Genomic DNA, 19,794 nt, shown 5'->3' with positions numbered 1-19,794 from the left:
ACGTCACTCTAGTTCTGAAGTCTTGGCACTGGCTTCCCGTGCCTCAAAGAGCTGACATCAAAATACTTTTGCTACGGTTTAGGGCCAAAATACATTTCTGATCTGCTACTACACTATGAACCCCCCCCCAGACCTCTCATGTCGTCTGGGACAGGTCTGCTTTCTGTCCCCAGAGTCAAAACTAAACAGGGGAAAGCAGCGTTCAGTTAGCATTCAGTTATCCTTCACGCCTCCTCCTGAAAAGGTACAATCCCCCTTGTTCCCTCGCCTACACCGTGCAGTCAGTGTCACACAGCTCACATTAATAACACACACACACGCACGCACACACACACACACGCACGCGCACACACACACACACACGCACGCGCGCACACACACACACACACACCTAATTACATACAAAACTGTACTCTATCATGTGTGATTATAGTCCTGTCAGTGCAGGGAGAGGGCTGTGGTTAAAGTCAAAGCTACAGGGATAGTGCATGTGGGGAGATGGGGAGAGAGCCGGCAATAAAGGGTTACCAAAATGTTCACATGTGGAATGCAATAAAACACGTTTTTCAAGACAAACTTGAAAGATGTGAATTTGTTTGTTTACTCAGTGTCTTAATCATTTCCTTTGACCTGATTCCTACAAAAGAAATGGATGAGTCTATCCTATGGAGGGCGCTACAGCCCTGCCAGCAGCCTTCAGGGGCTCTGATGGGTGGATAATGGAAGCTGGTCTCACACTATATACTTGAAAAGGTTTACACACATGACAGTAAACACTTAAGCTGTGCCAGTGAGGCGACAGGCGAGGCCGCACCCCCACTGGCGTGATGCTGATAACCTCGAGGGAACGCTTATCATACTCAACACATCTGGGTGACTGCTGCTGGAAACGTATGGGTGTCGTTTGTGAGTGTTAGTGAGTGTGTGACATCGGGCAGCAGGGTGACCCAGAATTTGGAAACGTCATCAATACGAATGGAGGTGAGCCTCCATGTTGATCCAACCGGCTGCTTTAGGATGCTTGGTAGCTGATTTTGTGAGCTAGACGAGGCTTGCCCAAAAGACTAAAATATGTATCACATATTCTTATTAAGTCTCTCTCTCTTTCCCAGTAGCAGATATTAAATCAAGCAAAGCCGTAGAGATGTACACTGACTCTCACACCCTCGGTCGGTATTACCACAACCAAGCAAAAATCAACCGCTGAACGTTAGGTCATTTTCAAAACTTCATGTCAGTAAAAGACAGCAACAACTACAAATATTTAAAAGCATGTGTAAGCCTAAACTGGTTCATTTTCAATTAAATCATTTTCACGAGAGTAGTCAATTTAGAGTCACGGCTTCTGTGCATTTTGAGCATTAGTCTGTCCCTCAAAACCCCTTCACACTGACACATGAAACCCACACATCTCCTCCATATATCTTCCTAATATAACTTCACTCGGCCCATATAAAAACTAACTTATTAGAATGAGGGACTTCATCCGTGTAAACGTATTTCTACATTGTGCATTCAGCTCACACCTACTAAAAGCTATCTCAAAGAACGGCATATCAAGCGCATAATATGCTACTGTTTAATGGATATTATTGGATGACTGGATATATTATGCTACTTCTAAAATGGGCAGCTGTACTTTAGTGCCATAAAGGTTCTGCCTCATCTCCCCCATGTAATTATTTAACCTGCCAGTGTATGTGATGATTCAGGGCGCGTTCCTTTTAGACCAAAGACAGCGATCCGGCGATTCGCCACAAGGTTGTTCTGAGATAGGAGTGTCTCTTAAATGGTCCATTTGTGTAACGCCCTTATGTTTTATTTAACACCCAAATGACACACAGTAGACTTTATATTTTACAGTTATTGCTTTCGGTCAGATCGTTTATAGATCTCGACATTTCCGAGCGCACTGGAAGGCAGCTTCATGTCACGGAGAAAGAAAAATGAATAAAAAGACCGGGCGCCCGGGTAGCTCAGTTGGTAGAGCAGGCGCCCATATACAGAGGTTTACTCCTCGACGCAGCAGGCCCAGGTTTGACTCCGACCTGCTGGCCCTTTGCGCCATGTCCTTCCCCGCTCTGTCTCTCTCCCCTTTCATGTCTTCTGCTGTCCTATCAAAATAAAGGCTGAAAATGCCCAAAAATAATCAAAAGAAATGAATAGGAATACCTGCGTTTTTGCAGCCCAGTCCCCCACCTGAGTGTGTGTGAACGCAGCTTAAGTCAGACATACTGTAAACGATGACGCCTTTTTACAGCCGACCGGGCCACTGCTCTGATTAGCTGAGAGGATGTGAGACAGAATACAAAATAAAGATGGTGGCTTAATTATGATGTCTTCTACAACTATTCCATCTTCATTTAAATAGGTTAGTCCCACTGTGATTAGGGCAATGCTGTAATGTTGTAGTAATACCACTGCTAGATCTTCTGAAATGTGTTCGTCTCCATAGTCTTAACAACAACAAAAGGTGAGGGGGTTTATGTGAATCTGTGTTGTCCTTTCAGGTTAAGTCCAGGCTAGTACAGTAACTCCTCCTTGGACTAAATGTGGCAGCCAAGGCAGACTCATATTAACGTGGAAACAAACACCCTCCAGACGTTTATGTAACCTGATCAACAGGCTTTAAAGTTCAGACGGGCAACTGGTCTGCTTGTGACAGAACACAATGTAATGCTACTTCTGGTTTGTGAGCTAACACTTTGTAACAATTAGTGGTTTTGTGGCACAGCTCTCTTGCTGAGAGAAAAAAAAAAGTGAATTGCCACACACTTTCAAAACATCAAGCGCACACTGAGTCTAATGTGCAACCTAATTACCTAATAATTAATAAATAAAAGAACAGCATTAAAGAGACTATGGGGTTAATGGCTTGTTACTGTATGCCCGGCCACAAACACAAAGAAAGACCGTCTCCAGCAATGGTTCCTTGACGAATAGCTTTCAAATGCTTACTCAGACTTAAGTCTAAGTTATTTTGGGACATGTTGGAGCCTTTACCCGGGGTGCAGTGGTTTCACCTCCAGATTCTGGTGAAGCCATTAGTAGTAATTGAAGCATTAAAGTCAAGATCATGTTTTTTTTCCCAGTATAAACTACTTAAGATACAGGACTGCAGCCAACAGAATATCCACACAAACCACTGCGTTCCTTCAGATGCTGAGAGCATTTGAGTGTTTTGTGAGTACTTAGGGTTTTGAGGTTTTACACTGGCTTCAGACGGTGATGCTGTAACGGAGATGGAACTCAGGATATGGAAGCCGGGCAGACCAAGGGAAGCCTCAGACAAAGTGAAGAGAGATGCATCACGTATGTGTATATGTGTGTGTGTGTGTGTGTGTGTGTGTGTGTGTGTGTGTGTGTGTGTGGTGTGTGTGTGTGCGTTTATATAATCTATATATATATATATATATATATATATATATATATATATATATATATGGTGTCCAATAGCTTATATACATACATACATACATACATACACACACCACGCTCACATATTACAAAAATACAAATAAAGATATCAATAGTGTCCTTAAAGTAAAATTTGATTTGAGCACGTTTAAAGGATGCAGAAAGGTGCAATGGTATAATAGTACAAGAGACTCAGTGCAGATTCTATACCTATTCAAGTACAACAGGCAACACAATATATCAAAAATAAGCATTACTTAACGTGTGTATGTGTGTTGTAAACTAGGGCTGTAAAAGTGTGATTAATTGATTGAATCCACCCTCCCCCTGTCTCATTCTATGTATCATTTGTCATATGGATTGTTTATGATGTAATTTGATTTAGCTGACCTGTTCTGTACACATGTCTGCCCTGGGAGAGGGATTCCTCCTCAATTAATCTCCCAGATGGTAAAGACCTCTGAGGCAAATTTGTAATTAGTGACATGGGGCTATAATAAAATTGACTCGACTTGAAATTTGTTTGTTTTTTTGGAAAATGTGTTACCTTTTTAGGTTTTTGACTATAACCTAACATTATACAGTCTAAACAATTAACCTAAGAAATAATTGGCAGTTCATTTATAATGAAACTTATTTTTGTCCTACATAAAATAGGAGTCCTGGTGTTCTGTGCATAAGCATGAGAGAGACGTATGCAATGTTTGCAGACAAAACATGTGTGTTTACATGCACATACTGGTGTCATGTCATTGGGTAACAGCGTGGGTTTACTGTAAGCGACTGTCGCTTAGCAGCGTTAGTGGGTTAAAATACCAGTGGGGAATGGGACAAGTCAAGGCTTTAAGTGTCCCAAATAACTCACACTCTCGCACCAGCTCCATCTACCTGCTGGGCCATTCAAGATCATCTTCAAAAGCACATTTGCTCATCAGCCAGCTGTCCCACCCTGCCTCACAGGTAGACCTAACATCCAAACAAGGTAATGCCCTTACACACTTTGTAACAACATGTGTGAAATGTCCTAACCCTCGTCCCCTCCATAGAACCACACACATGCCCCAGCAATTTTCATATCATGGCACCACTTCAGTGTGATCACACTCTGACGTCAACAACATAATCACATCCGACAGCACCATTTAGAAAACGGTTTTCAAACCTTGAGATGTTTTGCATCAAAGGCAAATAAAAAGAGAAAATTAGGTGTAATATAATAACCCACTCATATTTATCCCTCTAATCCAAGTTAACCCAATTCTAAAACACCTTTATACCCATGACAGACTCATGACAGCAGAGACAACAATGGAGTTAATGTAAGGTTTACAACAAAGTCAAAAACCACTCATATGACTGGATTATTATGATAAACTGAGCCACACATCGCGGCTTACTTTTTGACTGTTTTCATTGGCTGGGAGCGCCTGGAAACAAAGGCCTCCTGTATGGGACTGTAACGAAGGCTGAGGGTTCGGTCTACTACTACTAACAGCCTAAACACCCTCTCCTCTTGTCAGAAAGCCTTTTTGGTCACCTGAACCACTTGGCTGTCCTGAATTACATTCTTAATAGGAACTTTTGTTAACATGAATCAGGCCCCGTTTAACTTTACCAAATTAGCAACAAGAGAGGAAAGAAAATGATCTAGACCAGGGCATTGACACTCAAATACTTACTGAAGATTTACATCAGAACAATATCCGTTTCAATTTCTCTGCTGTCCATTTTTCTTCTTTTTTTTTTTTTTAACAGAAAGACAACAGGAACTTAATACAGTTTGTACAGTGCATTAGGGATGCAACGATATGAAAATGTAACCTCACGGTTATAGTAACCAAAATGATTATGCTTTATCGCAGTATTTTTAAAAGTGTGTTTAATGCCTTTAGCAGCAACTTTTTCCCTGCACGTTCTGCAGACAGGATCACTATTTTTAAATAGCCTAAAAACATCTTAAAACTGGTGTATCTTTGATTGATTAAGTTCATGCCAATGTATGAGTAAATGCAGGAGAAATGATTCAAAGCTGGGCGTCGTCACAATGGCTATAAGCAGCAAGGGGAACTCTGAGTTGCATTGGAAACGCATATAAATAATGAGCAAATATACACCTCCTTAATGGATGAGTCAATGTCTCTCACACACACACACGCACACGCACACACACCAGTCTGAGAATAGAACAGAGACACAATAGAGAAGTGACAAGACTGAGAATGAATAAAAAGAATTAAAAGAACAATTGATTGAGTTATTGATTAATTATTTATCTATGAAATGTTAGACAGAAAAACATCCAAGAAATATCTAAGAAAGAAAAAGTCTTCAAATTTCTTTTTTTGTGCAACTAACAGCCCAGAACAAAAACATACTGAATTTGCAATGATGTAAAAATGAGGGGGGGGGGGGGGGAAACAGAAAAGCCTGCTAGTGAGAAGCTGTAACCAGTCAATTTCAGGCATTTCTCTCTTGACAAATGACTGAGTGATTATCTTTATCACATAAAGTTGTTTGATCAACTGGTGGTTGCCCAGCAATATTTTAAATGTTAAGTGACAAGGTGGCAGAAAAGAAAAAAGGCCTTTGAAAGTGGGGTCCTTGGTCCATGAACTTGAAAACAAACCCTGCTGCTAGCAGCGGGGGGGGGGGGGGGGGGGGGGCCTTGACACAGATCTGGTCTGACACAGAAAAGTCAGAGAGAGGAAAAAGGAAAGGACATAGTGAACTGCACACGCAGATAAATATGTCCAACATGAATCACGGCATGTGACTGCAGTTAACAGGTAGAGAGAGGGAGTAACTCCTGAGAGATGAGAATAGAAACTAAAAGCTACACCGCCTTAAACAAATTGTGACCAAACTCCTCGGACAGCCATCTCCTCAAACTCATTCGTGCACCTTGTGTTTCGTTGGTCCATTAGTCTCCTGTGGCAGGTGACAGCAGATTAACGCAATCTGAAACAATGGACGGCCCCGAGCAGTACGCCTGGTATTTCATTTCAAAGGCTTCACTGAGGTTAAGCCTATAGGAGGAGGAGATGTGAGTGGATGCAGATGGCAGAGGGGCTGCGAGCCCCCATGGGTGGCCAGACAACTCTAAGCACCATGGGGCAAACAAGAGAACAATATCAAAGTCAATGGTGCAATTACAAGTTTATTCTGAAGTGTTGTGATCAAGAACTAGGCCAGCCGGGAGATTAAAAACTAGGGATCGACCGATATGGATTCTTTTAGTGCCGACATCAATTTTGTTTAGTTTTTTCCCCATTGGCCTTAGTGCCAATAATTATTGTTATTATATTTACTCCATTAATGGGGGTAAATAAGTTCAAAGTTGCTTTTTTAGCTTCCACTACATGTTTGTGAAAGACTATGAATCACAAAAGCGGCTTAGTGTGTTTGCACATAAGTTTATGCCGTTCAGTCTTTTGAGAAATTAATCACATTTGTGATGATCACCACTGGCTTTTTAAGTGGTTAAGAAGTTTAACCTCAACTGTAATTTAAGGGGTTAAGGGGGATTGTAGGTGATTCTAACACAGCCTGACACGTCTAGTGATAGAAGGCCTGAGCAGAGCAGCTGTTGGGGGGGGGGGGGGGGGGGGGGGGGAACTATAGAGAAAGGAGTGTTGGTGGTGAAGAAAATAAAAAAAACAATAAGTGTCCGCTTCCCATTGACATTTGCATGGTAAGGACAGACAGGTGAAGAGCAGATAACGCTACTAAAGGCCAGAAGAAATAAATAGTGAATCTACGGTTTGGAGAGAGGGCCCGGTTGTCTGCAGACTGTGCACAGGTCACAATAAGGAGCCTCCTACATCGCCTCCACCCCTAACATGTACGCAAGTATAAGGGATATTTGAAAATGTAAAAAAGAAATTAAAAAAATACAATGCAGATACTGCATATGATTTTTTTTTTTTTTTCTTCAAAGCCAGCTGTGAAAGGACGCCGTATATGTGCCACAACTGTGCATGTATGTACTGTAAAGACACTGGATCACAGTACGTGTTAGCAAGGTGGAAACATTTACACCCAAAATAATTATATATATTATAATATGTAATTTATTTATAATATATTTATTATTAGGCCATTTGTCTTGCATTTCCTGACCTACGTATCTTAGCAATTGATAATAACTTTTGCCCTGTAATAAAGCTGCTACAAAGAGCTGTTTGCCACAATTAAATCCCAATATCTAGGGATTTAAGTAAGAAATGTACATATTGGGGTGTTGTTACCATCCAACAGTGAAATTGTAGTCATACCATCTAGCCTTTGGCTCCTTGTCATTCCAGGTTTAACTTTAATTTCAGTCTTTCTGAAGCTATGGAGCCAACAACTGTGGTTGTATCCAAGCAGTGAGCACAGTCAAATACATCACATACATGCCTGGGATAAATATAAAACAAATGCCGGTTTTGTGCTTGCTGTAACACATATTCAGAGTATTAAGACATGTAATATGTTAAGAGGAACTTGACTGAGGGCAGAGACAGGACTTTGCCTTGTTTACGCTACGCTCGGCTAACTGCTGTGATAACAGCTGCTTAAGCGAAGCATTGCTGCCTGCTTCTGAACGTCACCTGACACTTCGAAAAAAAACTTCCTGCTGTTGTCTTTTCTCTTGGCGAGTGTGTGTGTGTTTCACGCACACGTCGGATGCCTTGCCAGCGCCTACAAGGATCAAGTGTCGTCTGAGACAGAAGGCAAAGAGATGGTAACGCCACGGTAAACAATTAGCGACATTTGACAAATCAGCTGCTCGAGCTAATTAAAAGGCTTAAAGCCGACAGATAAATGTCAGTGAAGATTAAAGAGTGGCCAAAATGCTTTCAGGGTGATGGCAGACCCCAGTGGTGGCTAATATGAAGGCAGCCGTTCGTCCTTCTGCTGACCCACATCTTATCTGGACGCCATGCAGTAGCTGAGTAGGTAAACAGACAGACACACGCACACATGAAGTTCACCTAATGAAAAAAAGTACCGGAATATGTTACACACACAGGCGCTTAGAACAGCTAAAAATCTCTGGTCCCCTGCACCAAAGAGCAGACTTTTATTTTAAACCACCACCAAAAAGAAGCGCTCCTCTCCTCTGTCTTCCCAGCTACAAATCTCTTTTTTTTTTTTTTTAACCCTTTTCAGTGTAAATCAAGTTGTGCGAGTGGAAGCATTTCCAACATACTGTACTATCTCGTTGCACAAGTATCCCCGAAGAGCAAGTATGACGCGTATTTAAGGTCCACCCCATTGTTTGGTTTATGCTGATTCACAGCTTTGATGAGCAATGCACATGTGCAACTTGTCACTCTTCTGATGTCACACCACAATCAATCCAAACAGAGATAATAAAAGATAACATCCTGCATTATAGCACATTAGAACACCATGATAACCTTGAACACACTTTTACAAGTGTCTAATTGTTCTTCGTATTGTTACAGGCTTCATAACTACGTGGTAAATCACAGGTGACGAGGTTTAATTGGGCACCGACCTCTTTTCTCCTCCAGATCCTGGAGGAACTGTCTGTAAGCAGCCGTGGAGCTCATCCCTCCCTCCCAGAGAAAAGAGAGAAAGACAGTTGGACGGAGGAATAAAAAGAGAGAAGCTATTAAATAAAAGTAACAGTGTAGGGAACTGTTAAGAAATGGTGTCAGGAAAGGAAGTGATCTAGAAACCACAAAGAGATGCAAGTGAGGTGGTTACAAAAGGTGAGTGAAAAGAGAACAGAAATGAGTAAAGAAAGGAGGAAGGGGGAGGAGGAGGAGGAGGGAGAGTCTGGAGGCTGCAGTTGATCAGTGCGGCCCGGAAGATCCAGGCTGTCAAGAGAGCCATCCTTAATCACGTAGATAATCCCTCATCGCTCGTTCTCTTCTTCTACCGGTCTTCTCTCTGCCGAGTGTCAGTGGCTGCGCTAGCTCGGATTGTGCCGGTGTGTTAGCAGCTCTAAGCCGGATAGAGGAACTGGACTTTGACCACGAGGCGGGTGATGTCACTGCCAGAGCCAGAAACATGTGTTTCGCTTGTGTCTAGAGCGAGTAAATGTGTGTGTCAGAGTGTGTGTGAGGAGATTAGAGAGAAAAAAGGAGGCGTGTTTCTTATTACTCAGCTGTGCCTTTCTTTTTTTTTCTTTCAAAGCAGCGTGGTGTGTTGAAGCTGGAGTATGAGCACAAGTGTTTGACTGTTACACATTTGTCATGCAGTCAGCTTCATATTGTCTTCTTCGTGTGTGTGTGTGTGTGTGTGTGTGTTTTAGTTGCCTGCCGGATCAACATGCTGAAGCAGATTACTGAGCAGCAGACGTGAAGAGGCCTCTAGAACACCCACGTTCCTCTGCTTTTCAAAGCTTACAGCACAGTCTTGCTCTCTTTATCACCTCATGCATTTGTTACTCTATTAATGTTTTTATTGTTGTAATGTTTATTAATTTTAGCTGACAGTACGCCTCTGCACTCGTCTGTCACTAAACTGCCTCATGATTACTGTAAATGTGAAGTCATGGGCCTGCTGTACTGGCTAATCCTCAATTAAAAAGGCTGAGTATTTGGATAAAAAAAACACCTACTGTATACAATACACAGTATATATATATTATATATATTTATGTAATCTTCAGAGAAATAATCGTGTTTGTATCATGTCCTATCACATTGTCTCTGCATGGGGAAGTAACTATTAGTTTTATTGATTCATCTCTCAATTATCTTTACAAAATTATGAATCAATGAAGTCATAAAAAAATAACAGAAAAAGCTTGTTACACTTTCCCACAGCACAAAATAATGTTCCTTTGATCCCTTGTTTTGTCCAACCAGTGGTCCGAAATCCAAAGATATTTAAATTACAATCATATAAAATCCTCACATTTAAAAAGGAGCTGGAACAATAAATAAATATTATTATTGCTTTATAAAAAGGACAGCAAGAACGTATTCTTTTAAAATGATTGTTCGTAAATCAACTGATCCCTTAATCCTCTAATCCTTTCAGTACTTGTGTGTGAGCATCATACGAACGCCCAAAACATAGAATATAATATAAAATATATAAAATATAACGAGCCAGGATCAGTCAATCAATGAAATAGTCTTCCTTACACTCCCTCTGTCTTATCAGCTCTGTCCTCTTTTATTCTACCCCAGGAAAAGGTAAACACCACAAGGTAAATAATTAACTAGTTTTCAACACACACACACACACACACACACACACACACACACACACACACACACACACACACTTTGAGGTGGGAAACTCTGGCTTGATTTTGCTAACAGAGTTTCCCAGTTGGTGACGCGATGTTGACAACTGACGTTTGATGTAGGAAACTTCGGTTCACTGAAAATATTTCAATAACAATAAACTGTTTGTGAAAAAATGTCTCTGCCAAGAAACATACCAGGTTTCAAATTATTCAGAAATAGGCCTATGTACACAAAAACAACAACATTGTGGCCTCCATGTTTCCACACACAGCTGATGCCTAGGCTACGCACAACGGTTGCTGGCATGCAACAAGTTGTTATGCTAAACGCCGGGTTTTGGACCCCACTAATTTAGTTAAACAAGACCCTACAAACTAAACATGCTACTGCTTGAGTTCACACTAGTAAACTGTGGCCAAAAGATGTTATATCTAGTCGAGGATGACTTGGTCTGACACTTACTAGAAATAGAAACTGGTATAGCAGGAAATCAACCACAATAGTGCTGAAACCATTGCGCAACACAACACTGACGAACCATGCTGGACAATACAGCAGCTGTCACTTATCATGACACAACATTTGCTGGTTCGACATCAACTGTCATCATAAGAAAAGATATGTTCACAGCTGCTGTCAGACTAAATTCAATTATTTTCATATACAAGATAACTAAAAACTATTAAAAAAAATGCCAACAATTTAAAAGTTAGCCCTTTGAGTACTCGCTCCTAAATATGTTTTCTAAGCCTGCTATTGATACACAATTACACAAGGGGAGTAACAAAAAGTTAGTTTAGGATCCTTTACCAGGTCATTCATAAAGGACACCTGTTCCTTCTTCTCTCAGTTGGTTCAATAGTCAGAAAATTTTATTTTTTATATTTATCATAAATTATTTTACTGTTGCATTACACTGCAGTTGATGTACAACATGAAGCGATTAGAAGAGATCTTAAACGTTGCAGAAATGACGAAACTGACAGGAATCAACAGATTTTAGTTTTATCGCTTTATCACAGACATAAACTTTTACACTAAACACAACACGTCAGACATCCAAACATTTGTAAGTAGTGGTACTAAAACACACACACACACACACACACACACACACACACACACACACACACACACACAACACACACCACACACACACACACACACACACAACACACAACACACACACACCACACACACAAACAAACAAACACACACACCCACACACACACACACACACCTCAGACATCCTGAGCAGAGAAAGAAGCGGTGCAGTTCAAAGCCTATTCAACAACTCTTAAATTGAGAAATCCTGACAAAAAAAAAAAAAGAAATGTTAAAAACTGTTCAGCGAACCTGAACGCTCCCCTGGGAGTCTCTTCTTTCACATGACCCTGTCAACAGCAGCCAGCTTCATCAAAGGCCACCCTGGACACACTGCTCACACAAATTTTCCTCAGGCCGTCAAACACCGGGCCAGAGGATGGTGTGACCGGTAACCATAGCGACGGGACAGCAGCTAGCTGCCGGTGTGTTTTCCCACCTTTTACACAAACGTTCATCTGGATTTAAAAGAGCCAAGGCCTGGCAACTCACTGTAAACTGGTAAAGAGGTGTTAACAGTTCACTTTAAAACAACTAAACCAAAACTGAGTGTGAGTACACTGGGAAACATTTAACTGAGAAACAGCAGACAGCGGCGAGTGTGTGGAGAACACACACTTCCAGACACGAAAAACATCGAACAACAAATGCACAAGTGAAATTCATGTTGTACGTGCAAATCAAGTTTCATCTCAGTCGATGTGTGTCCTGCTTGACTCAAAAAACTCAGATATTCTCTTAAAACTGTAGCCACTTAATAAAAAGGACAAAATGATTATTCCCAAAAAAAATAAGGAAGAAACTTGGCATCATGCGGTTACACAGACACCAGAGAATATGAGAGGCAGAGGAGGAGAAATGAATGCATTTACCTTTGTTGGAGGAAGTCAGCAGAAACAGCAGCAGCAACATGGAAGAGAAAAAAAAAGAAGAAAAAAGGACAGTCTGGTTAGATTGATGATCTTTAAAAAAAGATAGGGTCAGCCTCAATATGATAGAAAATAATTTCTTACAACGCAAAAGTCACTGTTACATCACAGTAAAAAAATGTTGTGTCATTTATGACACATTAATGTCAACTCAAGTTCCTCGTACGTGCTTTTACCCGCATCTTCTGAAATAAAAACACGGAGTGTGTGATGGGGCAATAGATGCCAAACACACAGGCTGGTTAAAGATTGGCACTATACCCAGGCTGAGTCACTGTGTGCGGTTTAGTACCGAGCCCCTACAGGAGGTCTAGAAGCAGACGTATAAGGACTATAACAGCACCTGATTTGAAATCCACTGTTTTGTGTAAATTAATTTATGTTTCTGCATTTACTTTATTTGATGCTAAACATGCCTATCGTGGTTACAAAAGTGTGTTTTCTTCAATGTGCTGTAAATGTGTGTTTCAGCATTTTGCTTTTTCTGTGTACCTGTATGTGGGAGTGTGTGTGTGGATACACACTCCGGAAAATGCCAAGCAGCTCGCTTTTGTTTCTGCACAGGAAGTGAAACTGTGTGCAGCTCTAATCAGAGACGGTGTTCAGTCAGCGCTGTCAGGAGGCTGATGTGGCACGCACACCCCCATCCACACCCACAAACCCACACCCCTGCAGGCCTGTTAATCTCCTGTGTAAGTAAGTGTGTGTGTGCTCCACTTCCAAGTTGCATCACCTGATTTGTCATGTCATAAGAGGAAGTAGATCAAAGGGATCTCCAGGTTTTGTTTTACCATGCCCAGTGTTTCGGACCAAAGGAAACCACACTGAGTTCCGATTAAGTTCAGAATAATTTTACATCACCTTTTCTATTTATCTCTGTGATCGACAGCTTACATAATATTTCGGGATTGTCTGTGCATTGTTGAGTCTCCATTTGTTGCTAAAGTATTCAAAAAATCTTGAGTCCAATAAGGATGGTTCTTATGAAACACGGCTATGAGAGAAGCTGCGTGTCATAAATATTCAAGGTCTTATGGTGTGCTGCACACAACACATTGGTTAGATCCCACGCATTTCACAAGTCTGTGAGGCACATTTTATCCTTGTTTGTCCTCCAAAAACACAAGACGAGACAACAACATCTTGTTTCAATAGTAAATAATACTACAGTTATGTTAGCGACAAAGAGGAAAAGAGAGACAGAGTGAAAACGGTAAGAAAAAGAAGGAATTTGTTTTTTATTCAGTCTGCGCAAGTGAAGGTCCTGAGTGAAGGAGTGGCAAAGATGAGCTCAAAAGACAAAAAGAGAGCGCAATGGTTAAGGAATGGAGGGAGCCAGACAGAAGATGGAAAAACAGAGTTGAAAAAGCCAAGTGATGCAGAGAGAAGAATCACTTTAGTGAAGTGGAGGGAAAAAAGGGCAGTCTGACACACGTTCACCGGGGACGTAAACACCAAGGTTAGCTGTCACAATGGACATAAAAGGTCATACGGAAAAAAGCAGGGTCCTCATTGTGACTATGATATAAAACACAAACTTCTCCATCTACGGTATACACAGTTTTGTAAAAATGGGTAGCCACCTTTAATCATACAGTAGTATGCAATTGGAAGTCACTGAACACACCTACATTTTACTTTAAGAGATAGTGTTGCTGATTTAAATCCAGCTCTGTGTCATGACAGTGTGGGCGGTGCATTTCGATGAACAGTGTTTGGCTTTCCTCCGTGGCGCCAGTGCACAGAGCTGCCAGCAGCTGAGGTCTGCCGAGATCGGCGGGATGACGGCGGATCTCTGCAGACCTCCGGATGGCCTGTTTGTGACCGTCCTGTTGTGTTCTTTATTTCACAATTACTGTCAGATAGTTTATAGATCTCAATGTTTCCGACGACCGCACATAAAGGCAGCTTTATTTAAGAGGAGAGAGAGAAAGAAAAGAGACGAGCAAAACATCGCGAGTGCTTTGTTGTTGCAGGAAACATTCAGCTATTACACAAACTCACCGGGCAGTTCAGTGCGTGCGTTTCAGTTTTTTAACCCTCCTAGTGTTTTCAAACTTTTGTGTGGACTTTCACACCGCCTCAAACCACACTGACAAGTCTGATCTCTGGTTACATGATGCGTGATGTAGGGTTTGCGTTTCTCCAAAAGTTGAGTTGGTATCAAATTGTTGCCTCAGGTGCGCTGAGGGTTTTTTTGCGGATTCCTCCTGCGGCAAACCCCGTCACAGTCAAAAAAAAACCTACCCCCATTCAAAATGAAAAGAAAGACCTACGTTTTACCGGACCATCTATTGGCCGACGCAGGCAATGTGAAGGAAGCCTAAGTCTGCACGCGCACACGCACACGCACACGCACACGCACACGCACACGCACACACACACACACACACACACACACACACACACACACACACACACACACACAGGAAGGGGCTGGATCCAGGACAGGCCTAAACAAGTCCACCCCCACAAACCATTACAGGGGATGCAACATGGGAGCAGCTGCAGGCTGAAACTCAGTAATGAACTTTGACATTTTGATGGGAATAAATGTCCATTTTATTACTTCCTCTTCCTGCTGCTTCTACACTTGATATTGTAAAATTAAAATACATTGCTGCCTTGGGTTGATTAAATGTCTTCAAATCAAAGAAGAATAGACCATGATGGGCCTTGACTGTGCTGAATGCTCTTCTTGATCCAGGGCAGAGGAGGGGCAAAATGTTATGGAGGAACATTTTGTACGCGGCCAATTACTTACAGTCAACGTACTGTAGTCTGGCTGCTTGCCATCGTTGTTTCTCTTTCACAATGACAGTGAAGACCGGAAGGGAGAGCGGAAGAAAGCAGGATGCAATATTTGGCCAGTAGAAGGATCCACGTCAGTGATCCACATCTGCTCGGTTTCCAGCAAAAACTGTTTGGTTTTTGTTACCAGAACAAATCGGGGCATAAGTAGCAAGTTACACTGGCTGAACAAATAAAGAGAACAGCAAAACAAAGACTCAATTGAATTTTGATAAACGCTCATTCATAATAAAATTGTAATATTAGTTGTAAAGTAAGCTGTGTGATCGGTGCAGCTGTGCAGACTTGCAGACCATAGGAGGAGGTTCTAAAATAAAACCAGTGATAAGCACACACACACAAACACACACGCAGGTCTGAATTCCAATGGAGAGCTGGAGGAAACAGAAGGTGGGCGAGGAGTTGAAATGGAGTTGATAATGTGGAAGAGAGACAGAGTGGGAATGAATGAGTAGGTTGAGTGGGAGGGAAACGCAATCATAGAGAAAGTAACGCCGTCAGAAAGGTAGAGAGTGAGAGAGATGACACGGCAGGAAAAAAAGAAAAAGAAAATAAGCAATAGCAGAAGACAGATGTACGTAGACATGTTGAATGTCTGTAAGTATTCAATTGTAACCCGCTGAGAGAGTGCTGACAGAAATAAGCCCTCTCCTGGTTTTACTGCATTAGTACACATACTGGTTTATTTGGATTAAAAAAGGGAAATATGTATGCTAAATATTGTATGTGACCCGCTACACATGCATGTATTAATTCAGAAATAAAAAGAAAAATGTGGACACAGATATACAGCAGAAACATTACTTCCCACATTCACAAAACCCACATCTGCGCATGTGCGCACACACACATTCACACACCTGTCAGATGAATACTGTACATAGTTAAAGTGCCCCATTTCTGACTGAATGCACAGTTGTTCAAGAGGAGACAGAAAACACACACACACACACACACACACACACACACACACACACACACACACACACACACACACACACACACACCACACACACACATACACAACAACACACACACACACACACACACACACACACACACACACACACACACACACTCTCTAGATATAGTAGCAGGCTAATGTGTGTCATAGAGCCCATGACAGCAATTCTATAATAATATGCAGCCAACTTACAATGTTCTGATTTTGATAAGTATTAATAAGGAGTTGCATGTTGGGCATTACCGAGCAATGTGTTGTCTCTTTCCACACGGTCCCTTCAGCATTCTACAACACCTAGAATGGATGCGCACAGTGACCTATCTTAAACTAAATAAGAACAAAAGATCATTTAAATGCATTCGCTTAAGCAGATACACTTATCTAAAGCTCACAGCAGTAACACTTGTAGTCCACCAGTGAGAAATAAAACTTCTCACTAAAGCATATTTCCACTCAATGCATAACTGAGACTTTTTTTTTTATCCTAAAGTCACCTAAAACCGCTCTGCACCGGCCATTCCATTGATTTTCTTATGGCGAGAGTGGTGACGCCTAACTAGGTGCTGTGCCCTGGCGTCAAGGACGCCAATCGGAATTGCCGCTGTGTTCAGACTTTAAATTATTTCAACTTTGACCTAGTTGTCGCTGATCTTTCAATGCTCATCTAATTCTACAACATTACTGCGCTGCGCTTTGTCACTTTGCTCTGCGTTAAATTACTTAATTGTAAGTTTGGTTAGAGTATTGCATTACATATTCACCGGTTTGTTCATGGAAGTATTTTTATTCTTTTTGTGGGTTGTCATTTTATCTGCACTCTTGGGAATCACAATATGATGACAAGAAGCTACTGTTGCTCACAGCAGGCCTGTGTCTGACACAGACATACAGTAATAGTATGAGAGCATTAGTGGCTGAGTGGATGATTGTGACAGTCAGAGAGAGATAGATGTGTTTTTAATGTGGAGTGATAAGCTGAAAGACTAAAACTGCAGTGACGCTGCCTGAAGACTCTCCAATCTCTGGGAGTTTCCAAGCTCTGACAGCAGAGTGTTATTAAATATTAACACATTCATGTATATATGAGAAACGGAGCTAGCTTCAAAGAAACATGGTCAGCAAAAAATGATCATCAAGGGGAATCACTCTGCACTCTTTTATGTGCAATCTGTGACGCCTTCCTTAAGAGAGAAAAAATGAATACATTTCATGAAGGACACCTGCCATTTCAACACAAACCACATGGGAGGAACCATTACTGACCTAAAAATCAAGATGTAAGGTGTGTTGAAACCGTTCCCTATCATGGAAATAGCGCACTACATAGTGTGTTTGCCATTTTGAAGTGGTGTTCGAATTCTCAGCCGTTGATTTCCTTCACTATATAGTCCATTATAAAATGCCCACAATGCACAGCTAATGTGAGTGTACATACAATGTACCCTACAGTTTACTCCCGTGCACCATAACGCAACGCGGCCGTGTTTTCCCAGAAGAGAAGAAGGAGCAAACAGACTCGCAAAAGCTGAAAAGGAAAATGGACTAGGCTTTTGCTTATAAACGTAAGCTGTTTAAGTATAATTCAATTTCAATACAATTTTATATACAGTATCAAATCATAACAAACTAAAAAAAATCACTAACCTCTCACTCTAAAACGGTGACAAAAATCCCTAACATCCATTCATTTGAAATACAAACAAAACTTTTTATCAACAAGAAGTTAGGATTTCATCCAAGACTATAATCATGATGTGTATTTTTAACTTGTTAGGGCTCTAAAATGAGTTTATTTAGTATTACACAGCATTAGTGCTCACTCTGTTTAGATGGAACAAAGTACTCCTAAGTAAATGGACCAAATATAGTTGTGCAGACAATGTTCTTTACAGTATACATTGCCAGAAGTGAATTGAAGACTTTGAAAAGATATAAATGTAGTTATTCATCGGCGATGATCAAAGGAAGCACCAAGGAACTCCATACTTAAACAGCAGCAGGAAGGAGCTGCTGGAAAGAATACACACACTCGGACAAATGACAAAGTTTTGTGCTTAGTTTCCCCCTTACTAAGAACCATCGTACCAACGAGTGAAGCATTAACCTTTACCAAGCCTGCGTCTGATTGGATAAACACAGACTGGCTCAACAGCATGGGACTGAAGGAGACCGGACCGGAGGCTGACTACTAGAGGCGTCGCGATATAAAAATGGAACGAGATTTCTCATCAAGGCGAGGTGTCTGGCGATATAAGCGCAGAACAGCAGCCAGCCTGACGGATGAGTCTGACTTTGACCTTGAACTTAGCATTGATGATCCCCCCCCCCTGCCCGTTCTCCAAAGTTGACTACAAGTAACAGTGTAACTGTTAGTTATACAGGAGAGAAGACAGTCATTTGAGTTTGTTGCAACACCTTTCACAGTGCTGGTTTTTTATTTTGTAACTTTTGATTGAATAAAAGACAATTTTTTTTTTTATATTTAGTGATTGAAGTTTTCTTTAATTTAGTGTTAGAATCCCAGTCCACACACACACACACACACACACACACACACACACACACACACACACACACACCACTTTTGTGAATATCTGTACCGTGCTTCCACATAATATTACTGTAACCACAGAGAGATGGAAATGTACACTGCAGTCAGACCACACAACAAGCTGCAAAACCATGTACAGGTTTATGGAAAACCATACAGCAACTAGTTTCTTCCTGTGATAATTTGTGTAATAATTGCTGTGACTGGAAGTTGCTAGAGTGGCTTTTTTGGGCTGAGTTGATAACCTCAAGAAAACACACACACACACACACACACACACACACACACACACACACACACACACACACACACACACACACACACACACACACACACACACACACACACACACACACACACACACACACACACACACACACACACACACACACACACACACACACACACACACAGACACACACAACACAGAGAGAGAGAGCTAGTGGCCAGCTGAAAGCTGCTCATTTCATTAGAGAATGTAATTAATAACCACACATCACGTGGCCTAACTAAGCAGCTGAGAAAAAGAGGGGAGAAAGAGGGGTGGACCACGAGGATTAGAGATGGGGAACAAAGGACATGGGATGGAGGGAGTGAGGGGAACAGAGGAGGAGACAGGAGTGAGGATGGAGGATCAGCATGCATGTCATCAATTAAGCCTCATGACAAATGAAAAACACCAGATTCTGGAGAGCAATGTGCTGCAACTTCATCACACTGAGCTAACAGCGATCTTTCAGCAGACAGTTTTTTTTGAATATAATAATATCTTCCTAATTTTTTTCTTCCTTTCTTCTCTCC

The 19,794-nt window shown here is 41.4% G+C and overlaps 1 protein-coding gene and 1 long non-coding RNA gene across 3 annotated transcripts in view; one reads left to right on the top strand and one right to left on the bottom strand.

Moving 5' to 3' along the window:
* The window catches only part of macf1a (microtubule actin crosslinking factor 1a), a 213,792-nt gene that overhangs the window by 143,871 nt on the left and 50,127 nt on the right, over nucleotides 1-19,794 (bottom strand).
* On the top strand, nucleotides 7,967-10,189 carry LOC116701902 (uncharacterized). 2 transcript variants are annotated; one of them, XR_004335028.1, is made up of 3 exons: nucleotides 7,967-8,154; nucleotides 8,263-8,354; nucleotides 9,686-10,189. It is a non-coding gene; the product is annotated as an uncharacterized LOC116701902 (long non-coding RNA). The 2 variants fall into 2 exon arrangements; XR_004335029.1 differs by having other exon boundaries at nucleotides 8,263-8,358.

This window comes from Etheostoma spectabile, chromosome 14, assembly GCF_008692095.1.
Source record: "Etheostoma spectabile isolate EspeVRDwgs_2016 chromosome 14, UIUC_Espe_1.0, whole genome shotgun sequence".
NCBI classification, from domain to species: Eukaryota; Metazoa; Chordata; class Actinopteri; order Perciformes; family Percidae; genus Etheostoma; species Etheostoma spectabile.
The sequence above is the reverse complement of the archived record's forward strand: the minus strand, read 5'-3'. Positions and strand labels throughout refer to the sequence as shown.